The sequence below is a fragment of the Bombus bifarius genome, unplaced genomic scaffold, assembly GCF_011952205.1.
Source record: "Bombus bifarius isolate JDL3187 unplaced genomic scaffold, Bbif_JDL3187 scf7180000007970, whole genome shotgun sequence".
Taxonomy (NCBI): domain Eukaryota; kingdom Metazoa; phylum Arthropoda; class Insecta; order Hymenoptera; family Apidae; genus Bombus; species Bombus bifarius.
Genome location: NW_022884356.1, coordinates 5749187 through 5761811, shown reverse-complemented (window position 1 = coordinate 5761811; position 12625 = coordinate 5749187). Strand labels below are relative to the sequence as shown.

Below are 12625 nucleotides of genomic sequence, written 5' to 3'. Positions count from 1 at the left end.
CTTCGAAATAGAAAGCAAGCTGTTCGCAATGAAACGAAAAACGAGAAGGAGGAGAGATGAAAAATAAACTGACGGAAAAATAAGATGAGAAATAATTCTGAAAACGCGATAATTCGGTGGCATTTTTCGCGGTTAAGGGGACAAAGCGTTGCAAGCGGCACGGCGCGCTGTCGGAACTTCGTTTCGAGTGGGCTCGTTGTACCAGCTAATTACAGGACGAGAAGAAATTCCGTCCGTAGTTCGTGGACATTACATTTCGCGATGTCCGCATTCCACGGGTTGCGTAAGAAAACCATCCGAAACGGAACGACGTCGAGCATTAATCACATCGCGCGCCACCGAAGTGGACATTTAGCTTCTTTGACGGACAGGATTCGTGCCTTGGAAAAAAATACGCGTTCCTCGCGATACGTGGGTGTCAAGATGAATTGGGCTGTTGTCTGGGCGCGTTCGCCCTCGTAAATTGATTTTCCGTGACAGGTATTTTAGCATTCCTCTTTGTGAAAGCGAGTTGAAAGAACGTTTTATTTTTATTATTCACCCGTTAAATTTGGAACCGCTGGTAGGTGATGGTTTTTTAGTAATGTAGGACAACATGTGCACTACTATCCATAAGTCATAGAGAATGATATTTAAAACTTCTGCTTAGAACCTTCCATTAAACTTACTTTATGTTCACGATCTATCGTTTTCTACTCTGTTTAGTCTTAGACAATAACAAAATTACGAGAGTCCATTGGTGTCTGTAAAGAATTTTCATCTTTTACACAAAAATTGAAGCTCTGTCACTTTAGGAATTTGAATACGACCATCTCGACAATTTCGTTTGCATACGACCTTCGACAATCTTCAGTGAACTGCAAGCTATTAAACTTTGGGAAACTGTACTCGCCGATTTTTCTGCGAAATCCTTCGAAAATGAAAACATTTTCGCTTAATAATAACCACTTGATAAGTTGTTCAGCAGGAAGAAGTACGTATTAAACTTCTCACGATCAACGTTTGCTTCGTCGCAAGCAAATTATCATAATAACACGATAAATCACCGGTCTGCACCATAAAAAGAATATTATATCCATCGGAATTAATATCCTTTCATGGCCGTTTTTAACGTATCTATCGCTAACCCGGTTGTCGTTTATAATTCATTCTCTGTTTCTCTTGGAACATACAATCCCATTTACTGGATCTAAAAAAACAAATACTGTCTCTAAAAAACTACGCTCTTTAAAAAACAAAAAAAAAAAGAGAGAGAGAGAAAATACAGAGAACGCGTTACATAACCACCGTGACAAGAGGCGAGCGCAGAGATCGCGCCCTGAAAAATTGACAAAAGCGATAAACTCGTAGTTACCGGCGCGACGATCTCCGAGCTGACAATAAACAGCCGCTTAAAGCCCAATAAAAATCTACCCACCGTCAACGTGAATTCCTGAACGATCACGTATCTTTTAAGCTTTTCAAGAGACATCCAGTGGGATTCTTTCTCGCGTAGGTCCAGCACCGACGCGTTAGATTATCCTCGTAATGCGAGGGGGTGCCATTAAAATTCACGCGAGGGACCACGTACGTGGCAAATAGGTTGGCGCCCAAAGGGAGAAATTTATCATTTGGGGCCATCCTGGTGTAAAACGAACTCACGGAACTAACATGGGAAGGGAATGGATGGAAGGAAGAAAGAAAGTTTCTCGTTTGCATCGTGATGAACGAACAGAGGAGAAAAAAAGATAAGGGCTGACGAGGATAAAAAATGGAGGGATAAAAGTAACGCTATGAAAAGAAGAAGACGTCCTACCTTGAGATGAAGAACGAACAGGATCTCCTCATTTTCTCGTGGGGCACTAATGTTTCGCGGCTTGGTGATTTAACTGCGCCACAAACTACGGGACGACAATGATCGCACGATCAGCCGGCTTGCAAATGACACTCGTTATCTTTAGCGGATGAGCGGTGCGCTCACGGCGCTCGCACGATCCGCTCGTTGCAACAACACGCTCGTAGCACCGAAATCTTCCAGGCGGGGAAACATCTGTTGGACCAGCAACGGCACACGCAGCTGACGGACGCAGCGGCGTCTTTAATTGCCGTCCGACCACGGACATTAACGTTCCCGAGCACTCGTAAAACCGACGCTCGACCATCGACCGTACGCGTACACTGGCTGGGACATTCGGTGGAACACGGTTATAGCGGAGATCTTTGCCAGGTCGAAGGAATCGAGATTCGATTTCCAACTTAGGAATTTGAATTTTATCGGTGGCGTAAAAATGCCACTTCGTAATACTCGGAAGCTGTTCGACGACGATGGTCGCGCGTTTACAACCTTCTCACACTCTGTACACGATCGAACCTCTTCTTCTCGAGTCTAGCCACGCGTCGAATCGCAAATTACACCCTGTGCCATACTTAACACTCGAAGATTTGGTTAAGATCAGTTTCGAGTGGATGTCCGAAGCCAGTCGCTTGGACTGGCAACCGTCGTTTCGCTGCGAATCGAACACCATAGCATCGTAAAAAGACACAACAGTGAATGCTGCGACTGGTCACCACTGATACATCACGACACTGTGGACTAGCACTCGCGAGCACCGATCTATCCAGCTTCAGTCTCGAACCCTCGAATCTCTATCTCGCTCGAATGAATCGCACGTGACGGATCAGAGAGGGATCGATCGGTTTGGGGATCGATCGCGGAATCACTGACATCGCGTCGATCGACTAGCAATCACTTTCACTGTGCGCTGTTCCGCTCGTCCGCGAGCACACCGTTGCTCTCGCAGACTCCTCATCTTCTTCGATCAATCTGTCAGCAACGACGCCTCGAAATGCTTCGATATACGCGAACACGGCTGCCCGATTCGTTCGTCGACACCCACGAGATCACTGCTCGATTCACGCATCACCGATCGATCACTCGTCACCTTCCATCGATCCGTTCTCTCTGTGTCTATCCTCGGTTGACCGACTAACACCACGTACAAATAGGATCTCTATTCGCGTGCACACTGAAATTCGCGAAGCTCGCGGAATTCGAAGGCCGATCGCGGAGACACGAGACGAAAGTATGCTTGGCCTGTGACGCGCGACAACAAAGGGGCTCTGCGACAACAACCTGTTAATCACCTGGCGGCGTCTCGCGTGCACGAGGCACGCATCGACTGTAAGAAAAGCGCGATGATCCACGCCAGACTGACCTTGACTACCAGAAACCTCGTCAAACTCCTTTCACCAACACCTAAACTAACGCATTAGCTTTCTTTCATCGGCAACTCGAACAGATAGAGTAACGTCACACGCAGTCACACTTTGATCGAACGAATCGTCGATCTTATCCCGATGTTCACATCAACAAGATCACTTTCGACGACATCACTGAAACGGGCACCGATGTCCTCGCCGGCTACTTTTCGCACCACTAGCTGACGACGTTTCGGGCCGCGAATGACGCGGGTCGCGAGAGATGACAACCGGCGGGTTGCTGGTGGCCGTGTTGCTGATGGTGCCGCTGGCAGACCGAATATCACGCGCCGGTGGTAGCGATAATAGCGGGGGTAATGGTGGTGGTTCGGCGGTGCGATATGGTAGCGGAGGTCGGCCGGTCGGTCGGTCTGGTTGGTGCAGGTGGCGGCGGTGGATGGATGTGCCAGAGTGCGGGCTTACGACGGAATGAGAGGAAAGCTCGGCTTAGGAGCGCTACAGCGTGGCATCGGCGACTCCGCGATGAGCGAGAGAGTTGCGCGTTATCGACCCATCCACGACGCTATATTCAACCGCCAGCACACGCTGCTGCTCTCCGCTCCGGACCGTACTACGCGCGCGGCGACGCGTACTACCGAGGAGAACGGCGCGTACGCGCTGACACCGACTGCGCGCCGCTGGAACCGCCGGATCCTTCTCGTTCACGATCGAAATTTTTCCGCCAACGTGCATCACGCGACCACCGAGCGGAACGCTTTTGGATGAATGGAGAGATGAGAGGGTGACTCGGTTTGTTTGGGGTGGTTTCAGGCGACAGTTTCAACGTAGTGGTGGATTTTTAAATTGCTTGGAAGATGCGGTGTGATGGATATCGATGTTGGTGGTGAATGAACGAGGAAGGTAGGAGGACAAGGGAGAAATTTTTTACTTAGCAGACAGCGAGGGTTAAAATAAAGCCTAGGGAAATATGGATATTTTTAAGTGTCAAAATAAGTTGTTACATGTAATCAGTGAAGTTTCGAAATTTATAAAATTCTTTATATTATCTACGCTTTTTTGTATTTACCTCTTTTTGGGAAAAAATCCTGTTCCATTGCTTCTTTACCGAGATCCTCGTTCGCGAAAGATGGTGTAATTGAAAATGGTAATGGTTTCTCAAAAAATTGTATTAGTGTGACGCATAGGATGTATTTGGTATAGTTGTAAGTACAGGAAGTATTATTCGAAGATATAATATTGCTAAAAGTATCTAATCGCTTATTTATTTTAAACAGGATGCAATTACAAATACAATGAGCAATTGTGACTTTATTCTTGATTATCTTTATTAACGTGAGCTTTGTTTAAGCATTTTAGTAATTAAATACGCGTATCTAAGACTACTTTATCTCAAATTAATGTTACGACGTTATTTTAATTTCATGCCATTTTATTTCAGTAAAATAATCTTCTTAGGAAGAAAACTTTGATCCTCGTTGTATGCGTTAAGATTCAAGTATGTGCTAAGCGCTCGTGTGAAGGTTTGAGTTACAAGATTCTAAATCCTTTTCAGACGTGTCCGACATAGTTTAGTATCATTCAAATATTTATACGTGGAATCTTCGTTGGAAATATTGGAAACTAAATGGCACGGCCTGTAACTTTTAAGCTACAGTTATTATCGATTTTATGCAGGCTCTCTGAACAGACCACGATCTATAAACCAGATATTTAAAAAGTAGCATGAATGAAACATAATCCATTAAAGCAATTGAATATGTTATGATACAGAAATGTTGAAAAAAGCAGACATTTCATCTACTACTTGTCAATAAAACATGCGTAAAAATGTTCTGCTATATGTTCAGGCACAGTCTACGACATTACGTTCGATCTAAAATTTATATTTACAAAACTTCCTTCGTCGCTCTAATCTCACCCCTTACAATTATACTTCGCATCAGCTCATGCAAATATGCTTTCGTACCAAATGGAACGAGACGTTAGACTATGGATATGGATTATAAAACAGTAGACGATAATTCTAACACATTTGGTAACATAATTGGAAAAATGTATGAAATATAAAAGATAAAATAAATGGTACAACATTTGAAAAATAAATTATACCTCTAATCAATTTCTACCTTTTTGCTTAGTATCGCTAAAAATATAAATTTGTATGAACATCCATTCTGCCAACCGCTCTATTCAATGATCTTAAAATTTCACTTCATACCAGGATGATCACCTTGCTTTATACTTTCCTTCTAAGATTTACAACGTGTTAAGTTAAGCGTTAAATTGTAAGATCTGCCTTCGTAAAAATCTCACGTCTGAAATTACGTCGACGATCATCGCGCGGATTCCACTAGCAATTTCACGCACGAGGACGACGAATTTACGAAGCGAATCGCTCGCACGCGGCGCGCAAACAATGCTCGCGTTGAAATGAAATTCGTCAAGCTGGATTCACCAGTCGGTCTACTTTTAATTACTTGAAATTATTCGCCACGATTCGCGTCTTCTTCTTTGTCCTCTTATCTCATACGCGTCTCGCGAATCTCTTTGTCCGATCTTTCTCGAGAACCGCTCGATACACGCGCCAACGCACTTTTGTCGTTCGGAATTTCTCCTTTTCGCGTTCTATCCTGTTCGCATCGATTTACGCACGAGCACGCGTGTCACATCTATGTGTGTGGGTATGATCGAGCAGAGAGAGCAGCGTCGAGAGGCGGGAAAAATGGGTAATTCGTCAGCAATTTCGCGGCTTTGTACGGACGAAGCCGCGAGGGGAATTGAAAAGGGGCGAACCGTTTCTTCTTCGATTGATTTTTTAAGCGGACGAATTTATCCTTCCCGTTAATCGACTTCTTTTTTACACGGCCGTTACGTTCCTCTTGCTGTGTAACGAAGGAAAACGTCACCAAAGGAGATGAACTTTGACTTTTTGTCCGACTACGATTTTCCTACGAATGTGGACGGTGTTTTTAAAAAGAATTTTGTACCGTTGGCGAGTTGGTTGATTAAAATCAGTGTTTCCAAGCAGAATTTATTTTCGGATAAAGTCTTGGGAAATTGATGAAATTGTAGATTGCTGGATTTTCTGGGTTTTGTTAACAGTGTGTTTTACGTGCAAGTAAGAACATAATACATAATGTACTGTATCGACGATTTTAATCAAGAAATTAATTATTCTTCGAATATCGTCTAGCGCCACGTTGCGCTATCAAACTTGCTATTGGTATCATTCAGTTATTACATTATCTAGTAGCGTTATCTTGATAAGTGCAAATGATATTCGTTTTATCCACGATTTGCATCGCTAGCACAAAAGTTTTAAAAAATGGATTCTCTCTGAGCAATCGTAACGCAAAAGCCACCAAAGGAATGTACAAGTAAATACAACTGACTACAAGTTACAGTAATATTTTACAATAAAAAAATATCATAGTAAGAGACCTTTTTTTACAGAATCAAATATTCGAAAGTATACTTATAACTAGAAAAATACCTTTCTCAAACGTTTAAACTGCCAACTAATAAAGCTTACAAGAATTTCTCTACGCGTTTCCGCTTTCTTTACGCCTTTCTGAAATACAACGCTAATCGAAAATCTCCAGATCAGACAATTGAGAAGCTGATTCCTACTACGTACACAGGATACGTACGATTTCATCGCAATATACTTACGTAAGTCGCGTTTCGGATCGTTTCACGATTTCCAAAAGTCTATGGTTTTACGGCTCGATGCAGTGGTATTGTGACGACCATTGTGCTCCGATCGTTCGATGCGCACAAAGGTGGTGGGTCACCGATAATCGGGAAAGCTCCCGATGGAAATGGAAGGGAAGAAACGAAAAGCGAGGCCCAAAAGGTCCGGCAGAAGGTCTTCTGCTTTTGAGGATCAAAATGAAATCGTCAATCGGAACGTGAATGCACGCGCATAGAAATGTCCTCTTCAATGAACTTCTTTAACCGTCGCGAAATGGACGCAGTCGAGTTTGATCTCTCTCTCTCTCTCTCTCTCTCTCTCTCTCTCTCTCTTGCATTTTGTGGTTACAGTAAGCGTATATCTACGTTCTATTTCTGTTGATGTTACCTCTTTTCAGTGAAATGTTAAAGATCAGTAAAGTGTGTGATAAAATAGTAAATAATTGGAGACAGTTTACCATTTCACGTATGTACATTACATGTAGATGGGCAAATCTAGAAATAAATTACTACGATATTTGATTGAGAGATAAATATATTTGTTTCCGATGAAACTAATTGCAGATTTTAGCGAAAATGAATTACTATTATTCGTGATCAATAAAATATCATTTTTCTTATAGGATAAAAACAGTCAGTCCTGAAACAGTTAAATTTATAATTTAGTTTGTCGAATTGCGAATAGCAAAGTTAAATGTGATTGAACATTAGGTCTACCTACTTGTAATATGCAGGCTGGTCCACGAAATTGTTTCAAATCACAGCTCTTTCTTCAGTACAATTACATCTCCTTCGAGAAGATATTTTTTGATTACTTTGCTCTAGCACTTTTTGTATAAATTCTAGAAAAGATACATTTATATATATATATACATATATATATATATATATATATAATATGTATATATATGAACGTTGAAAAATCAAACTCCTACGTGCAAGAGAAAATTCTGAATTTTAAAAGGATACATTGAAAGGATCTACAGACACAAAAATTTGATTGGGAAAGAAAAAGAAGAAAATTCAACGTTTCACGTATTTTATTACGTGATTACAGCTTAGTACCTACAACAAAGAATCAAATTATAAATAAAAACAAAAAGAGAAAAGGAAACACATGGAAATCGAAGTATCGTTAAAGTTGAAATTAAAAATATTTTTTAAATTGGTGAATTGAACAAATTTCAACGAACGAGGGAATAATTTTTCCGCGAGAATTGGCCAAAACGATTACGCGCCAGCATGGAAAAAGGTGACACAGGTGTGAACGGGTCGGAAACAGCGACGAAAGCCGACAACGATATTGACACAAGCTTCAGTTTAATTTCTCCGTCCGGTAAACATTGGTTTCCCAACCACGCGGAGTTACGTGCACCCCACTCGTGTCTTGTTCGATCGACACGGGCGTTGAAAGAATCGAACTTGACCAGGAACGAAACGTAGTCAGCCTGTCGCGCGACAAATTTGCTCGTTACTTCGCCAGCCATTACGATCGCGTCGGTTTGCGAATCGAATGGGGACGTTTCGCGTTTTGCTCATCCGGACCAACGAGAAGTTTCCATCGTAAAGGGGGAAAAAATTCACCAGTGTAATTTCAGAAGCGAGTTTTGTCCGCGGTGCATTTAAAATCGATGAATTTTTGATCGGTCATGATGGATCGAGATTCGTTGATGAAATCTTTGTCTCGTTATATTGCTGATTCCGCGGTGAAAAATTGATCCTCTACCTTACAGGAAGAATGTCACTTTAGTCGAAAAATGATCGAATATACATTTATATAAATGTTGAGAAATCTGAAAGAGGAAGCTCGATATTTTACTTTATTAAAAAGCGATTCTTTCTTTTTAACATCTTCTTAATTTTTGCTAAATAGTTTTGTCGTTACACGAATTACGTGGAAAATTTTCATAGTTGATAAAAATCGAAAGAAAACGTTCATAACAAAAATATATACGTTCATAATAAAAAGACGATATTTTCTCTCCTCAAAGAACGAAATTTTTCGCGTATTCTATCGAATTCTCGTAGAATTTACTTTCAATTCACCAAAGAATATCTCGATCTACACTTAATGATCTACGATTGCTCTTTCACGTGTTCACCTTCGCTTCGATCTTTACTCTAGCTTCCAAGAACGTCACTCTTTCCTCTATTTCTCAGTTTTCAATGATATTTTCAATTGTCCACTCAAATTCTATTCCCTTTTCGTTAAATGCAAAATAAAATCATTATTGTTACTAATATACTCGTATTAAACATGGCATATCACTGATGGCGGTGGAAATGTACAGAGGAAATGTTCATGGAGCGAGTTTACACGACGCGAAAAATATTCCTCGTGTATCCCAGCGAATGTTCGCCAACCGAACTTTCGTTAGAGGAAAAATCGGTAACGAGGGAAATACGCTCGTACCTCAACGAAACACGCTCGCGGCCACGGCGAAATTTATTTATCAGCAAGCGTTACGATATCTGGAAACACGGCGTGCCGCTGTAACAACCGTGTCTCTGAAAAAGTGTCGGTACATACTGATAACGATCACCCCTCTGTATCGCGGGTTATTAATTAATGCGCCGCGGGGCCGGTTCGCCAGCCATAATCGGTGAATTGACGCGACGAGCTTGCCTGTGGTCTTGTTTTATATGTGCGCGCGTATATTTACGTCTGAAGATCGAGAGAAAAATAGCAGGTCGTAGTTCATTTTTGTCAGGATCTGTCGTATCAGGGAAACGCGCGAGATAATGTATTATAGTGAAAAATTTGACGATTCAAAGAGAAAGTGAGAGAATGAAGAATATTGTTAGAAGAAATTAATTTTCCATATACGTTCATCGATATTTAACTTTTAATACCTTTCGCGGCGATTATGTGAAAAGATAAAATAATGTTTTTACCATACTACTACTCGATAGCTTATCAAAAGTATACCCGTTGTGTATGAAATTTTTGTATTCACATATGAAACTATTTTTGAAGAAAGTTTCTGTAATTGAGAATGTACCTACTTGTTGTTAATAGAAAAAACACACGCTTTTTTATCCGACCAGTTGTTGATTGTTAATCGATAACACGAGAAAGATGTTTACATAATCGACATACGATGTATTAGAAGCTTGAGCGATTATGTTGCAGTACTTGTTTCTCTTCTCCATTTACTATTTATTGATAGTGACATTCATGATAGTCGTATAAATATATATTTACGATTATGAAGTGGAATGTTTGTTTCATCACAAACTAATCATAAAGTCACAGCCTACTCTAGCTTTATTCCGGTTCTTGCTCGGTTTAAATGTCAAGATATTCGTCTGACTCGTTCATCTACCATATACGCGGACAAAAGAGTCGCAAACAAACGTTTATGGCCATCAAATAATTTCCGACTGAGAATATATTTGAAATCTGGATACTTTTTTTTTTTATAAAGCTTTACATATGGTTCTAATTTTAGGATAAAAAGAAGCGATAAATTTAGTACATGGAAAATTTCATTTAGCATTACACAAGCAAATGATAATATAGTGTATGAAAATATGTTTTCGTGTAGGGAAGGATATTTTTGATTGCAGTCGGCCAGACAATAAAACGATAGAAATTTTATTCGCGTAAAATAATAATATTATCCGTAAGAGAATTTGGTTGGTCAACGCTTACAAAAACCGCGTTAGCATAAAGCTACGTTACAAATTATGAAACGGCGCATTTAATACCAAACGTCCGACGATTTACTAATCAAATTTTCAGAGACGGTAATTTGACATATTTGATAACGTTCATTACTGATCCACGCAATTGTAAGCTTCGATACAATTAACTCTGTGCATCGATACGTCGGTAATTATTTAACGTTACCCTTCCCGCAGTAGAACGATGCAAGCAAATTTATCATAAAACCTCGAAATCTGTTAATTCCAGAATTCAGCTCGCTATCTATATTATTTCTATGCTTTGATATCATCGATGTAAAAAACAATCGATATCGTCGACAGTTACGATTCTTGCAATTAACGTATGTGTAGCACTCTTTATGAAGTTTACGATGTCTGTATGTGTGACACGTTTTACGAAGTTTCAGAAAGTATACGTTACATAAAACGAAAAAGATGCAACAAGAGAACCAATGGATAGCGAAACAATAATCTCAAATAAGTATCAGAAAATCCGACAAGTTTCGGATCTTTTGTAATTATTAATAATGTTGAGGTTATTCGATGTGTAAACGGAGAAAACTCGTGGATAAATTGCAAGGCAGAAAATATATTTAAATAGAAGTGTAATTAGAAGTAAGAATACAATTTGAGCTGGTGCAGATCCGCACGCTAGCTGTGTTACCCGATAACTGAAAACCCCGAAGCCAACGTCGCCTGTCTACCGTTTATGGTCTGTCTTCGACGCAGTCTTTTGTCTACACGCTGTCGATGGCTTCGGTGCTTGAGAAAACTAAAAAAGACCAGATGTAGAGTTTTCTTAGAAGTGGTGACCGCTTCAACAAATAACATACAATTATTTTGGGGAAAATTAATGTTGGCTTTTATCGAAATAGAAACATGATCATATACGTTTATTTATTTTCATCGTACCTTCATAGAAACTGAAATATAAACTTTATTTACGCACCGATCTTTGTACCTCTTATACTCGTTTCACTGTCTATTGTACGGCGATCTTCTGCAGTCCGTGATGCAACGAATTTTTCCAACGCTTGGTAATTTTCTACCATCGGGCCAGCGTATTTGCTCGTTGTTACATATTGTACACGCTTATTAACATTTCGAACAGCTGTCAATCACGCGGCTGTCCAATGAACAAGCATCGTTGCGCCAATTTATATAGAAATAATGCAACGAGGTAACGTTATCCCGGGCGAAAACAATGCGCCGGGGCAAAAGATATAATTAACGGAGCTTCTGATTTAATATGCGCCGCTTTAAAGCAACATCAATGGACGGTCGGCGAATGATTTGCAATTAATGCACTTGACGCGTTGCTAATGCCGTTCCTATTCGAGCGTCATTGTTTTCGCTATTATCGTCGTTACTATCGTCATCGTTGTCGTAATATTCCAAAAAGGAATTCGATATATATTAAATACGTCTGCTTAAAATTATCTTGGTAAATTTAGTTGAAAATTGGTGTTCGATGAGTTACGACTTGTATGGCGACTTGTAAAACGAATATTTGAATTATGGATAGCGGAGAAAAGAAAAGAGAACTAGGGAAAGTTCATATAATTTCAAGATTTACATACGTTCGATGACGATGGAAGAAATGGAAGAAGCATAAAGTCATCTTAGAAGCCATTCCAAGGTCATCGTCATTCTTTTTTGTCACACGTCAGCATATCCGTTTTTTAAACCACGCCATTCGATTTTAACATCGTTTGATTATTTAGAAAAGTTTCCCTCTGAGATGTCAAGAATCTATATCGACCTAATTCTAATAATAACAAGCTAATAATAATAAAATGGTAGAATAAATTATCGCAAATTCTAATAAATTTAATACCGTTTTATACTACCATAACGTTCAATTTTATATTTGTATTATGTACAAGTGCAGACTATAAAACCTTTTATCAGTCAGCAGGTCTACGTAACATTTCGAACGTCAAAAGTCATTTCTCGTCATATTAATATAAATTATATAGACAATGTAAATTTCCATTCGAACCAAAAATATCAGCTTCCAAACTACTTCGGCCTTCCTTCAGTTTTCCGCGTTGCTTCTAATTTT

General features: G+C 40.1%; 1 protein-coding gene across 4 annotated transcripts in view; it reads right to left on the bottom strand.

The window, feature by feature from the left end:
- Nucleotides 1-12625, bottom strand: part of LOC117213030 — a 486984-nt gene that overhangs the window by 412048 nt on the left and 62311 nt on the right. Inside the window, exon 1 of one of the 4 annotated variants that reach the window (XM_033458266.1) lies at nucleotides 1796-1924. The exons of the other annotated variants lie outside the window; for them this stretch is intronic. The gene's annotated coding sequence lies outside the window, so the exon portion shown is untranslated. Of the gene's footprint in view, nucleotides 1-1795; nucleotides 1925-12625 lie in introns of those variants that run through there. 4 annotated transcript variants of the gene reach the window in all.